The sequence below is a fragment of the Vombatus ursinus genome, unplaced genomic scaffold, assembly GCF_900497805.2.
Source record: "Vombatus ursinus unplaced genomic scaffold, bare-nosed wombat genome assembly UNPS02014772.1, whole genome shotgun sequence".
In the NCBI taxonomy this organism is placed as follows: Eukaryota; Metazoa; Chordata; class Mammalia; order Diprotodontia; family Vombatidae; genus Vombatus; species Vombatus ursinus.
The window spans coordinates 15418529-15432371 of NW_020954550.1; the positions used below are offsets into that span (position 1 = coordinate 15418529).

Sequence of the window (13843 nt, forward strand, 5' to 3'; positions counted from 1 at the left end):
CTACCTTCGACTAATCCTATGTGCTTCTTCTCTAAGTCCTTCCATTAATCCTTCAGAGAGTATCCAGCCAATATCCTAGAAATGTCCTGATTCTTTTAGTGACTACGAGGTAGCACTATATCCTTCAGATGCTCATCTATTGCCTCTCAACCCCATTTAGGGTTTTCTTGGTAGAGATATTGGAATGGTTTGCCATTTCCTTCTCCAGGTCATTTTACACATGAGGAAACTGAGGCAAACAGGGTTAAATGGCTTGCCTATGGTCACACAGCTGGTAAGTGTCTGAGGCTTGATTTGAACTCAGGTCTTCCTGATTTCAGGGCCAGTGCCCCATCCACAGTGCCACCTAGCTGCCCTAGTTATAGGCCTACTTGTTTTTTTTTTTTTTTTTAAAGATTCAATAGCTGCCTCTAATAACCCATTTATCTGCCTAAGCAGAACTTATAGAACATTCTTAATAGTCTAAATCTGTTGTGACACTGTTTTGTATAATCCTTTCCAATCAGTTCACTCTTCTGAAGCTTACTGATCCCTAAATGCTATCATTTTTTTTGACATTGATCTGCATGCTATCCCTCACACAAGATACTCTACCTCCACACCCTAGGCATTCTCACTGGCCATTCCTGTGCCTGGAATGTTCTGCCTTCTGTCTTCCCTGGCTAAAGTCCCAGCTAAAACCCCACCTTTTCGCAGATGGCTTCAGAGGAGAAAGTGAGGCTGGTGACTTTGAACAGCCCTTCCTCACTTAAATCCAATTCACTTGCATGTCATGGCATCACCTTCCTGATGTCATGGTCCTGATGTCAAGGACAAACAACAACAACAACAGCATTCCACCTATAGCCTTTCCAGGTCCCTCTTAATGCTAGTGTCTTTTCTCTCTTGATCCATTTTATCCAGTGCGTATCCTTGAGTAAGTACCCCTGGTTGTTTAAATGTTGACTCCCCTCTGAGCTCTTTGAGATCAAGGACTGTCTTTTGTCTTTCTTTGTATCATCAGAGCTTAGCATAGCGCCTCGGGCACTATGGTAAGCACTAAATAAATATTTATTAACTGACCCAAAAACACAAGAACCATTAGGAGTAATAAAATTTTAACAGTGGCTCATTACTATGCAGTAATTTCAGATTTGCAAAGTATTTTACATATGTGATCTCATTTGAACTTCACATCAGCACTATGATGTAGTGCTACTGGTATTTATTAGCCCCATTTTGTAGATAAGAAAACTGAGACTCTAAAAGGATCAAGTGACTTCTCCATGTTCTCAAAGCTATTGAGCATCAGAAATGAGATTCCAAGTCTAGGTATTTCTAGATTCCATGGGTTACATTTTCTCCACTTATCCCAACCTATCCAATACCTTTCCATACACCCTAAAATGTGAAGCTTTGAACTGGCCTCCTAAATCATATGTCCTAATAAGGACTCTGCCAATATTAAAGACAATGGGAGAATTTGCATAGCTAGGCAGTATTAACTGTGTCTGAACCCAGTTCTCCAGACTTCAAGTGTAGCATTCATTCTATTATACTATATTGCTTCTATATGCACAACAACAAATTTTTGGGCAGCTGGGTGTCACGGTGTATAGAGTGCAGGGCCTGGAGTCAGGCAGATAATTCTTCCTGAGTTCAAATCTGGCCTCAGACACTTACTAGCTGTGTGACCCTGGACAAGTCACTTCACCCTCTTTGCCTCAGTTTCCTCATCTGTAAAATGAGCTGGAGAAATAAATGGCAAACCACTCCAGTATCTCTACCAAGAAAACCTCAAAATAGAGTCATGAAGAGTCGGGCATGGCTCAAGATGACTGAACAACCACAAAAACAATTTGTATGCTGTTCATAAAGAGGAATAACTATGATGTAATAGAAAGAGCTCTTAATAGAAGTTAGGTTAATAGAACTTAGTTTGGGGTCTACTAATTAGCTTTGTGACATTGGGCAATCTCTGGGCCTTTGTTTTCTCATCATTTAAATGAAGGGATCACCTATTCAACAAATATTTATTAAGTATATATGCAGAACAAGCACTGTGCTAGGTTAGGGATGATTTAAACTTTAGGAAAGGTATCTTTGCTCTTACAGGACTTAGATTATTATCCAAACACATGAGTATAATGCACATTATCATATGATACATATGTAAAGGAGCAGTCAAAAAACAACAACAACAACAACAACAAAACGAAGTGGTTTGTGAGGTCAGAGAGGAAAAGATGTTATTGCCAGAGGGGATCAGGAAGATTTCATGGAGAATGCAAATAGCATTGAATTGTGCTTTGAGGGGTGGATGGGGATTCAGCAGTTTAGGAGAAAGGAGGGAAGACATTCCAGGAATTGGGTGCAGCAAGTATTGCCTGTGAAAAGATGTGCAGGTAGGGGAAGTCCGGGGGACTTTTTGGAGAGAGGTATAGAGAGGAGAAATAGGAGATAAGGGTGGAGAAGAGTGGCATAATGTGGAGAACCTTCCATTTTAGGTAAAGGAATTCACCTAGATGTAGTAGGGAATAGGGAGCCACTGGAGATTTTTGAAGAGAAATGTGACCCTTTTCAGTTTCTTTTTATGTTTTCTTTCCTATTAGACTATGGACTTCTTGAGAGTACTGCTTTGTATATAGTATGCAATTAATAAATATTTGTTGAATTTCATTGAACTTCATAGCTATGTGACTCTGGATAAGTCACAACTGCTCTAAGCCTCAGTTTCTCCATCTGTACAATGGGAGTAGTAATAGTTTCTACAATGCTTCACTAGTTGTGTGGACCAGATGAGAATTTACAATAATGAGCTTTGCAAAACTTCAAACACTTTACAAAGTCAGTTGTTATATCATCATCTTATTTTTTAAAAAAGATTAATAAGTTAATTTTTAGTTTTCAACATTCACTTTTATAAGATTTTGAGTTCTACATTTTCCCCTCTGCCCTCTCCCCAAGACAGCATGCAATCTGATATAGACTATCCATGTATAATCATATTAAACATATTTCCACATTAGTCATATTGTGAAAGAACATCATCTTGTTTTTTTCCAACCTTTTTAGAAATCAGTTATCTTCCTAATGAGATACTATGGGGAATAAGTAATTGTTGTTGTTCAGTCGTTTCCCTTGTGTCCGACTCTTCATGATCCCATTTGTGGGATGGCTTTCTTTGTATTCCCAGTGCTTAGCACAGCGCCTGGCACATTTTTGTTGTTCTTGTTGCTGAGTCATTTTTCAGTTGTGTCCAACATTCCATGACCCCATTTAGGGTTTTCTTGGCAAAGATGGTTTGCCATTTCCTTCTCCAGCTCATTTTACAGATGAAGAACTGAGGTGAACAGGGTTAAGTGACTTGTCCAGGGTCACACAACTAGTAAGCGTCTGAGGTTTGATTTGAACTCAGGGAGATAAAGTCTTCCTGACTTCAGGCCTAGCATTCTATCCACTGAACCATGCAGCTGCCCATAAAATAACATACGTAGTGGGGCAGCTAGGTGGTACAGTGGATAGAGCACCAGCCCTGGAGTCAGGAGGACCTGAGTTCAAATCTGATCTCAAACACATAGCACTCACTAGCTTTGTGACCCTGGGCAAGTCACTTAATCCCATTGCCTAGCCAAAAAACAAAAAACAAAAAAAAAACAAAAACAGACATAGGTTTAAAAAGGAAATATTATATTGAAGTACTATCAAAGGGTTTTTTTTTTTTGTTTGGTTGGTTTTTTTGGCATTCACAGATCCCAGACTAAGAAACCTTCCCCTAAGCAAAATTATTCCTTTCCATAGCTTCCCTCTTCCTTTTCAAGTAATTTAGCCAGAGAGAAAAGGAAATACACGAGGGCAGGAGGACCTTTTGGCTCCCCTCAAACCTCAATACATAGGCATTTACCAAGTCTGCTGATCCATAGGTTTGGCCATGAGATTATGGAAACAAATGTCAGCAGTCTCCATCAAGGTACTGCCAGTGTCTACGATACAGGACAAAGGTGAAATCTGTAATTTGATATATTAAAAGATACTCAAAACTTTCGTTCTCTGATTCTACCATCCCATTCCTTTCCATTCTTAAAAAAAGATGAGTGTTCTATCCACTGTGCCACCTCGCTGTCTGCCTAGCACATAATCGGGGCTTAATAAATGTTTATTTACTATGAAACCTCAAAGAAGCTTTAAGTTTAAATGAAGCATGAGATCTTTACGTGCACAGAAAGCTTGGATGACATGTTAATATTTGCTAGTAGGATTCCTCCATTATGTTTAAAGCTATAGTGTTCAGATCAATCTCTGTATAGAAGGCAATCCATCGAGTTTGTCTGGGATAGCTTAAATAACTGGTAACAGTATCAATGCAAGGTTTCCTCAGTGTTGGGGATCTGCATAGACAATTCTGAATACTGAATAATACAAAAACCTTTTTTATTTGACTTTGGAGCATAATAGTTTCTTATCCAGCTATGGAAAAACCAGGATAAAATATATGAAATTCATATTTGTCTTCTCTTTTATCTTTATTTAAACTACTCTTAAAATTAAATGACCTTTGAACATACCACCAGGTGGGCAGTGAGAGAAGGAACTTATGAGTTCCTTGAGTAACAGGGAAAGGGCAATCCATGTTTAAAAATTCACTGCAGACAATCTTCATTGTAGATAATTCCCACCTGACTATTTGAGAGTTGACTATTCTTTTCTTTCTTTATCTGAAGTTCTTTTTAAACAGCTCTTTTCCTGACAAAGTTTATCAGTCCTTAATTTATTAGGTAGCCCCAATCCTATTTTTTAAATGTATGAAAATTTCATGTCTGTACAACTCCTTTGTACTCATGTTTTTCAAAACCTATCTGCCCTTGACTCATAAAGACCTGTGTTCCCTAGACTTACGTTACATCTTACATGTTCTTCTGAATCATCAGAGAAGTCTTTCTTAATAATGGTATTATCTCTTGCTCCCACCCTTCCTCCCCCAGACGCTTAACTATGTCTAGATTAAATGTAATAACACTGTCATTTCCCTGTATGTTATTCTTCCAGCTTATTTCCTGTATTGCTTGGTTAAGTGTATGAGTGATTTATGTTATATAAGACACAGAGAGGCTAGTTAGACTCGACTGGCTTGAGTCTTGCTCTGTCCTACGTAAGGTTTTGTTTAAGAAGAACATATAACTTAAGAGTTGTGGGATGTTGACTGAGAGATGTCCAGATGGTATCTAGACCTGTATGATAGCCAATTTAAAGATGAAAATAAACAAAACAAGAATTCAGAGAAATATGTATCTGCCACATATCTCTTCAATAGCCCTTTCAATGTAAAATACCTTTTGATATGTGGGGAATGTGTTCTCTTCTTTCTTCAAAGTTCAGCTTCTAGCCCAATAGCCCTTAATATATATATATGTATATGTATATATATGTATATGTATATATATGTATGTGTATGTATATATATATATCTTTATGTATCCTAAATAACCCTTTCCTGACTTCCACTCTGTCCCCTCTATTATTGTTACTCCATAGTTATTGAAATCACTTTGTATATACATTCTATTTGCTTTCTTAAGTATCTGTAGCATTTCCCCACAGTAAAATGTAAACTGCTTAAGGGCAGGAATTGCTTCTTTTTTGCCTTTAGTAATTTTAGTATCTAATACACAGGTCCTTGAACATAGTAGGCATTTAATAAATAGTTGCTGAATTTCATTGAACTTAATAGCATTTAACAGATGAGGAAAGTGAGGCAAACAGAGGTTAAGTAACCTGCCCAGGATCACACAGCTGGTAAGTGCTAGAGGCTGAATTTGAACTTAGGTTTTCCTGACTCCAGGCAAGAAAGTGATGTGGTTTGGGGTGCTGGGAACCCTGAAATGTAAGGGTACAGGATAAGTCTGCCTGGAAAGAATTCAAGCACTCAAGCCTTCCTTCAATCAAGGTAGCAAGGTTTATTATAATGCCAATAGAAGTGGGCTAGATTCCTGAGTGAATCTGCAGCTTGTTGGGGGTGGGAATGATACTTTTATACCAAAAAAAAAAAAAGACTGAGAAGATTTGGATGGTAAATAGCCTGGGGTGGCCCAGTGAAAGGAGTTAAGTGGTCAGAGAGTCACAGTGAAAAGACTATTAAAAGGACTATTGAATATGTAGATGGGTTGGGATGGGCCATATGCCTCTGACAAAATACCAGGCTGTGTGGGAAAATTCAGGGTCCAGGTCCCATCACCCCATCAGAAGGATAAAAGGTTATAAGAAAGATCAGTCCTAAAAGTGCATCAACCTTGGTCCAGGAGGCACAAATACAAAGTGCATATTGAATAATTAAAATCACTTTAACAGCTGAAATTCTTCTTAAAGTAAAAGTCCAGAGGTGTTGGTCTGATTCAGTAAGGCACACATTGAATTGAGTGCCTATGAAGGGAACACAGTTTTGCCAGTTACTTATGTGCATCTTATCTTGGTAGCATGTAAGCTTATGAAGGACAAAGATGAATTTTCATCATGTGCTTGAATCTCCTGTGCCTACCCAAGTGCTTATTGAATTGAAAAGAAATTCTTAACTGATAATTGTACTGGTTCAGGAAGAAGATGGACAAAAATTTGTGTGTTTCTTGTGGTTTGCTTCTAACTAAATGAAGTTAGTTTTGGCAAGTTGTTAGTACAGTTATCCCTTCCACATCATGACTTTCCCCATCAAGTTTTGATATATCTTGGGTTGGCATAAGAAATTAAATGGGAATTTTGGGGAAACTTTGCAGAAGCTGCAGACAATATGTGAAGTCTAGCAGATGACACAGAAAAAGTTTAGAAACTCAGAAATGCATTTATTTGTACTGTATATTGTATAATATCAATTATTTTAATACCATAATAATTCAGACTTCTTCTCCAATGTGAAGGGAGAGCCAAAGAATTTTACTTGGATTTTCTAGATCACAAGGGTGCCTTGCGCTTAACCCCCCATTATGTGAAAGGGATAACTGTAGTCGTGCTTCCTTTCAAGTCTAGTACAGTGAACAATTTTTCTTCTTAACTTGACTGAGTTGAGCTTATTTATCTTTGGGCAATTGATACTGCAACCTAGAATGACCACTATTCCTTTTCTGCTTTCTAGCTCTTACTGCCTATTGTTTATTCAGGTTGCCCTTTGGTATTTCCTTTGCCTATCCTAATTTAGCCCCTCACTTGGGACGTTGCTAACTGTTGTTTTTGCCGAGTATTCATAGTTCAAAATATACTAAATGGGAGTTAAGAGACCTAGTTTCAGCCATAACTTTGACATTAACAGGTAACTCACATTTTTTAGAGCTTTCACATGTGTAGAACACCTTTCTTCCCAAGAATACCAAGAGGTCTATATTGCAAGTAATACTGTCCTTCTTTCACAAATAAGGAAACTGAGTCAGAGATGCTAATTGGCCTGCCTAAGGTCAGGGATTTGAAATTGTGATCTGTCGCAGAGTCCAGGGCTCTTTCTTTTCCCCCATGTTGTTTCTTAGCCTTGTGACATTCCACAAGGTGCATGGGCTCTTTGGGTTTCAGTTTTCCAGGTTTAAACAAGATGACCTTCAAAGTCCTCCTAGCTCTAAAGTTGAGTCAGAGCATGAGGGTGGAAACATGGAAAAGTGGAAAATAGTGAAAAGATTTGGAATCAGAGAACCCATAATTCCACCACTGTTTAGTATCTTTATAACCTCAGGCCTTTGTAATGTCTGGGCCTTAGCTGTTTCCTTTGTAAATAGAAGAAGTTGGACTAATTTGCCTCGGAGGTCCCTTCTGACTCTGGATCTATGATCTTGCTACTTCAGTGCTGCTGTGGATTTGACTCCTTTGGGATCTATTCCTCTAACCTTGTGATGGTTAATATAGCTGAGAGGTGCTGTTGTTAAAATTTGTCTGGAAGTTGACTAAGATGAACAGGTTTCTTTGGGTGGCTTAGTGGATAGAGCACTGAGCTAGAAGTCAGGAAGTTTCATCTTCCTGAGTTCAAATCTGACTTCAGACACTTACTAGTGGTGTCACCCTGGGAAAGTCATTTAACCCTGTTTCCCTCACTTTCCTCATCTGTAAAATGAGCTGGAGAAGGAAATGACAAACCACTCCAGTATCTCTGCTAAGAAAACCCCAAATGGGGTCACAAAGAGTTGGACATTACTGAAAACAGCTGAACAACAACAAAGAAAAGAAAGTTCCTGAAAAGTACCATGTAAAACAAGATATTTTGTGTTGAACTCTGTATTCCTATTAGCTTCTGATATAAAGAAATGTTTTTTCAAGAGGACAAAATGTTTACCTGAGATTGACAAACTAGACTACTCCTCAGTGCCATGCATGTTACACTGTTAGTGAGAATGACAAAGACTGCTATGGTGATGGTGGTTCTCTGTCTTTTGCTAGTGTCTGCAGCACACTGTAGTGGAAAGAGGACTGGGTTTAGGATCCAGAGATCTGGTTTGTAGTCCCAGGCTTGCTGGCTATTGTGACCTTGGGAAAGTCACTTAAGCTATCTGAGCCTCAATTTCCTCATCTGTAAAATAGAGATGCTTGTATTTGCATTGCCTGTCTTACAGGGTTATTGTGAAGAAAGCCCTTTGTAAACTTTAAAGAAATAGAGAAGGGAGTAGTTTTACTGTTATTTGTCCTCCTGAGGCATCAGGAACCAAGGTTAGGGTGTTACATATGAGCTGCAGTTGCTGGTTATGTTGTATGTGATTGAGAAGAGGGACATGAAGTCCAGGCAATCCAAAGTTCTCTCTTCTCTGCCTGGTGACCGTTGTGCTGTTAGACCTGATTTAAAATTCCCATGTTAGTGTCTGTGTGTATTGTTAAAAATGTGTTTTTATTATCTGAAAACTGGGAGAGAGGAAGAAGTGAGGGATTCTTGTTCTGTCCCATTAATAGATTAGCACTAATTAATGTTGTTTTCTTTGCCTGAAGATCACTGATTAATTTAATAGATTGGTTGTTGACCTGGTTCAGGAAATTATAGCAAGTTTAGAAGTAATTAAGCACTTCTCCCCTTTTAATGAACTATTTTAGCCAGGGTGTGCACACCTTGTGGTCAACTCATTTAACCATTTTGAAGGGGTCTCCAGCTATTGGGTATCAAAATGAAGTGACTTACATTGATTTTTCATGGAATTCTCCCTCTCTTACACTATTTTCTGACCAGTGTCATTCTCAGATCTAAAAATCTATAGCATTAATATGGTCCTTTTTCCTTCTTATACATCAAAATATTTATGGACAATAAGCATTCATATTTGTAGCAGCAATTTTTTGTCATAGCAAAGGACTGGAAATAATGTTGATACCCATTACTTGGGGAATGGCTAAACAAATGATGGTACATGAATGAAGTGGATGATTATTGTGCTATAAGCAAGGAATATAAAGAATTCAGAGAAGCATGGAAAGTCATATGAATTGAGACAATGAAGTAATCATAAACCAGGTCAACAATGGATATAATAATTACAAGATAAAATGAGGAAAAATCTGCTTTTTTGTCTCTTTGTGTTCTTTTGACATGGGATGGGCAGATAGGAAAAAGAATAGAGGAAAATATATTGGGAATTGAAGGTGAGCTAAAAAAAGGTATCAACATTTTTTTTTAAGGTAATGATCTTTCAGTACAATGACTGTATCCCTTTTGCTTATTTGGGTTTCTAGTTTGGAAACAGCAAGAATGTCCTCCTTGATATTAATATTGAAGGGGGGGAGACACCCCAAGGGTAATTCAGTATATTAATTCAACAATGACTTTCTCCAGAAATGAATAGGAAGCCAATGAAGACTATCTAATGTGGGCAAGATGAAGAAAAAAGGTTTTTTTTTTTTATGAAAGAGACTTGTGAGAATCTTTGACGATCAACCCATGGGCACCATTTTGAATTAACATAGTTTGTATGTTGCAAACTCCATGTGGCAAATTTCACATCCAACAACACTTAGGTATCCAGTGTAGATAATGAAAATCACTTTGAAATCATTGAGTGCAACATTTAGTAATCTGGAAACTTTTAAGAAAATGAATTTCAAAGCTGTATTACAAATGGCAGACCCATCAATAGATATGGTCTGTGTTTTGGGAAATGATTACCTCAATATAAAGATAATTATTTCAATGTAATAAAGGTACCATGTCTATAATATTTGACTATTTTAAAAATCAAAGTGCGGGCTAGTCTACTTATTAGCATTTAGGGGCCTAAGGAACACCTTTCTACTTTACAAATGACCAGGGAAAGGGAAATGCTCATTTTATTAAAAGAAAGAAAGAAAAGGTTTTCATTGTGTTGATTTTTTTAAAAGTATCTGAATAGACAGGAAAATAGTTATTTGTATCAGGAAGTTGAATAGTAGGAGAATGTAACATAGGAGAAAGGAAAGAAGGACCATTGAATACAAGGAGCCATTAGAGATGAGGTTCATCTAGAAGAGGTAGTTGAACTTTGTGGGGAAGAAATTGTTGCATGGCAGTCATTAATCTGTAATTTAGTGCTATCGTCCAATTCAGGAATCTTTAGCTTCAGTACAGAACTCCTTTCCCTGTGTGTGTGTGTGTGTGTGTGTGTGTGTGTGTGTGTGTGTGTTCCTAAGTAGCTTTAGGAGAGAAATTATTAAGTGATGAGATATCAAAAGAAAAAGAGACAAGTAGTGTTGGTTGATGACTCCTTCTAAGTGGTACCAAAGACAATGATTTGTGAAGCTGATGATCAGAATAAGGAGGTTTCTTTTCTTCATTGGATGTATATCTAGGATGTGCTGGAGGGCCCCCTAAGATTTGTTAGATTTAATAACTTTACCCCACCTTTGGTGATTCACATGTTTCTCTCTAGGTCAAAACAGTTTGATATAGTGGAAAGAGTTCTGCATTTGGAATTGGAGGCCATAGATTCAAATCCTGGCTCTGTCACATCTATCTGCATGATTTTGGGCAAATCACTTAACTTCTTTGTGATATGAATGGTGGGGATTTTTTGTAAGAGATGGAGTGAATCTAACAATAGCCTAGCTAGCTAGATAGTTAGTCTAGAGTTTCACAAATATAATTAAAATGATTTGAAGCTGGAGAGGGAGAAACTACCTACATATATTTACCAAGCCATCTATAGCTATAGGAAGAAAAGCAGTAGCAATCTACTCAGAGATTCACAGAAAACAAAAACCAAAAAAGGAGCCAGCAGTAAAACCCATGATTGCAGATTTCTATAATTTGATTGTTGTTCAGTCATTCAGTTGTGTCCCACTCTTTGTGACCCCATGGACCATAGCACACCAGGCTCTTCTGACTTCCACTATCTCTTGAAGTCTGTCCAGGTTCATGTTCATTGTTTCTATGACACTATCTGTCTGTCTCATTCTCTGTCCCCTTTTCGTTTTGTCTTTCATATTTCCCAACATTTGGGTCTTTTCATTTATCTATGTATCTATGTATGTATCTATATCTAGCTATCTATTTCTGAACTTAAGACATACAAAGAGCATTTTATAACATAGTAGAATAGAAAAAAAAGATGATTGCTCATGAAACTAAATCTATTATGTATAACTTGATATTTCTTTTAAATATATATTAAAATTATCATGTGACTTTTTTCTTTTTTTCTTCCCTTCCCCTCACCCTAGAGATAGCTACCATTAGACACAAATACACACACACACACACACGTGTGTGTGTGTATGTAAAATCATTCTATACAAACTTCTGTTTATCAGTTCTTTCTTTGGATAGTGTCTTCCTTCATAGGTCTATGTAGTTAATGTGGATATTTATAATAATCAAAATGACTTATTTGCTCAAAGTTATTCTTTTTCTTGTGTGTAGCAAAACCTTTATTTGATTTCTGGCAGCCTCTTATTTTTTGGCCTTTGGAGCAGCTGTTTTCTGAGTAGGTCCCTTCTGGGAGGGTCCCTTCTTGGCTGGGGCCTTCTGTCTGGAGGGTTTCTGACCGCTCTGACCCTTCTGGCCAGGGGCAGCCTTCTGACCCTCAGCATCCTTCAAGGGGATCTTCTTGGCAGAGACCTTTGTGACCAGTGCCTTCTGGGCAGACCCCTTCTGGGTAGACATCTTCTGGAGCTTCTTTACTTCATGCTTGATAATTCGGTTTCTCATTTTCTTGGCCTTCACGACTTTGTAATGGTCAAAATCTGTCATCTTAGCTTTCTTTTCTCTGGCTTCAATCTTCTTGGCCCATCTTGTGACTTTCCATTTTGTATTGATCTTTTCTTTCTCCCAAGCATCCCAGACATGCTTCTGATGAGCACTGTGTGGGAACTTAAGCCCCAAGTCTGTAAGTTGCATACATTTAAATGGCATGGGCTGCCCCCTCACACCACTGCATGGGCCATCAGTCAAAGCCCTGTTCTGATCAATAATATCCACAACAGCTACCAGCTTGCTGGCATGTGGCCCAAAGGAAAAGTAGGCCACTTGACCAATTTCCACATAGCGCTTGAATACCATGTTGGTGGCGCTGAATGAGAAGGAAGGGCCAGAACCTTAAAGTTATTCTTTTTTAAAAAATTTATTAATTTTTAGTTTTCAACATTCATTTCCACAAGATTTTGAGTTCCAAATTTTCACCCCATTTCACCCCTCACCCTACCCCAAGATGGCATGCATTCTGAATATCCCTTCCCCTAGTCTGCCTTCCCTTCTATCTCTCCCCCCTTCTCTTATCCCCTTCTCCTTCTATTTTCCTGTAGGGCAGGATAGATTTTTGTACCCCATTTCCTCTATTTCTTATTTCCCAGTTGCATGTGAAAAGATTTTTTTTTAAACATATGTTTTTAAAACTTTGGGTTCCAAATTTTCTCCCTTCCTCTCTCCCCACTCACCCTCATTTAAAAGGCAAGTAACTCAATATAGGTTATATATGTGCAGTTATGCAAAACACTTCCATAGTAGTCATGTGGTGAAAAACTAACTCTATTTCCCTTCATCCTATCCCACCCCCCCATTTATTCTATTCTTTCTTTTGAACCTATCCGTCCTCAGAAGTGTTTGCTTCTGATTACCCCCTTTCCCAATCTGCCCTCCTCTCTATCATTCCCCTGCTCTCTTGTTCCCTTCTCCCCCTGTTTTCCTGTAGGGTAAGACAGATTTCCATACCCAATTGAGTGTGTATGTTATTCCCTCCTTAAGCCAAATCCTATGAGAATAAGATTCACTCATTCCCTCTCACCTTCCCCTGTAAGAGTCTTTTCTTCTTTGTTTTTTTTGTGAGATAATTTACCCTGTTCTACCTCTCCCTTTCTCCTCTCAGTATAATCCCCTCTCACCCCTTAATTTTATTCTCCAGGTATGACCCCTTCATCTTCAACTCACCTGTGCCCTCTATCTGTCTGTCTGTCTGTCTATCTGTCTGTCTATCTATCTATATCTATATCTGTATCTACACATACATATAATTTTTTCTCCCCATCTACCCTAATACTGACAAAGTTCTCATGAGTTATAAATACCATCTTTCCATGCAGGAATGTAAACAGTTCAACCTTAATAAGTCTCTTATGATTTCTCTTTCCTGTTTACCTCTTCATGTTCCACTTGAGTCTTGTATTTGAAAGTCAAATTTTCTATTCAGCTCTGGTCTTTTCATCAAGAATACTTGAAAGTCCTCTATTTCACTGAATGACCATTATTTCCCCTGAAGGGATTATACTCAGTTTTGCTGGGTAGGTGATTCTTGGTTGTAATCCTGTCTCCTTTGCCCTCCAGAATATCATACTCCATGCCCTCTGGTCCCTTAATGTAGAAGCTGCTAAATCTTGTGTTATACTGATTGCATTTCCACAATACTTGAATTGTTTCTTTCTGGCTGCTTGCAATATTTTCTCCTTGACCTGGGCA

The 13843-nt window shown here is 38.1% G+C and overlaps 1 protein-coding gene and 1 pseudogene across 5 annotated transcripts in view; one reads left to right on the forward strand and one right to left on the reverse strand.

Annotated features, from left to right (window-relative positions):
- LOC114044126 (DEP domain-containing protein 1B) overlaps positions 1 to 13843 on the forward strand; it is a 262877-nt gene that overhangs the window by 48161 nt on the left and 200873 nt on the right. The gene's annotated exons all lie outside the window — the stretch shown is intronic.
- LOC114044128 lies at positions 11846 to 12454 on the reverse strand (annotated as a pseudogene).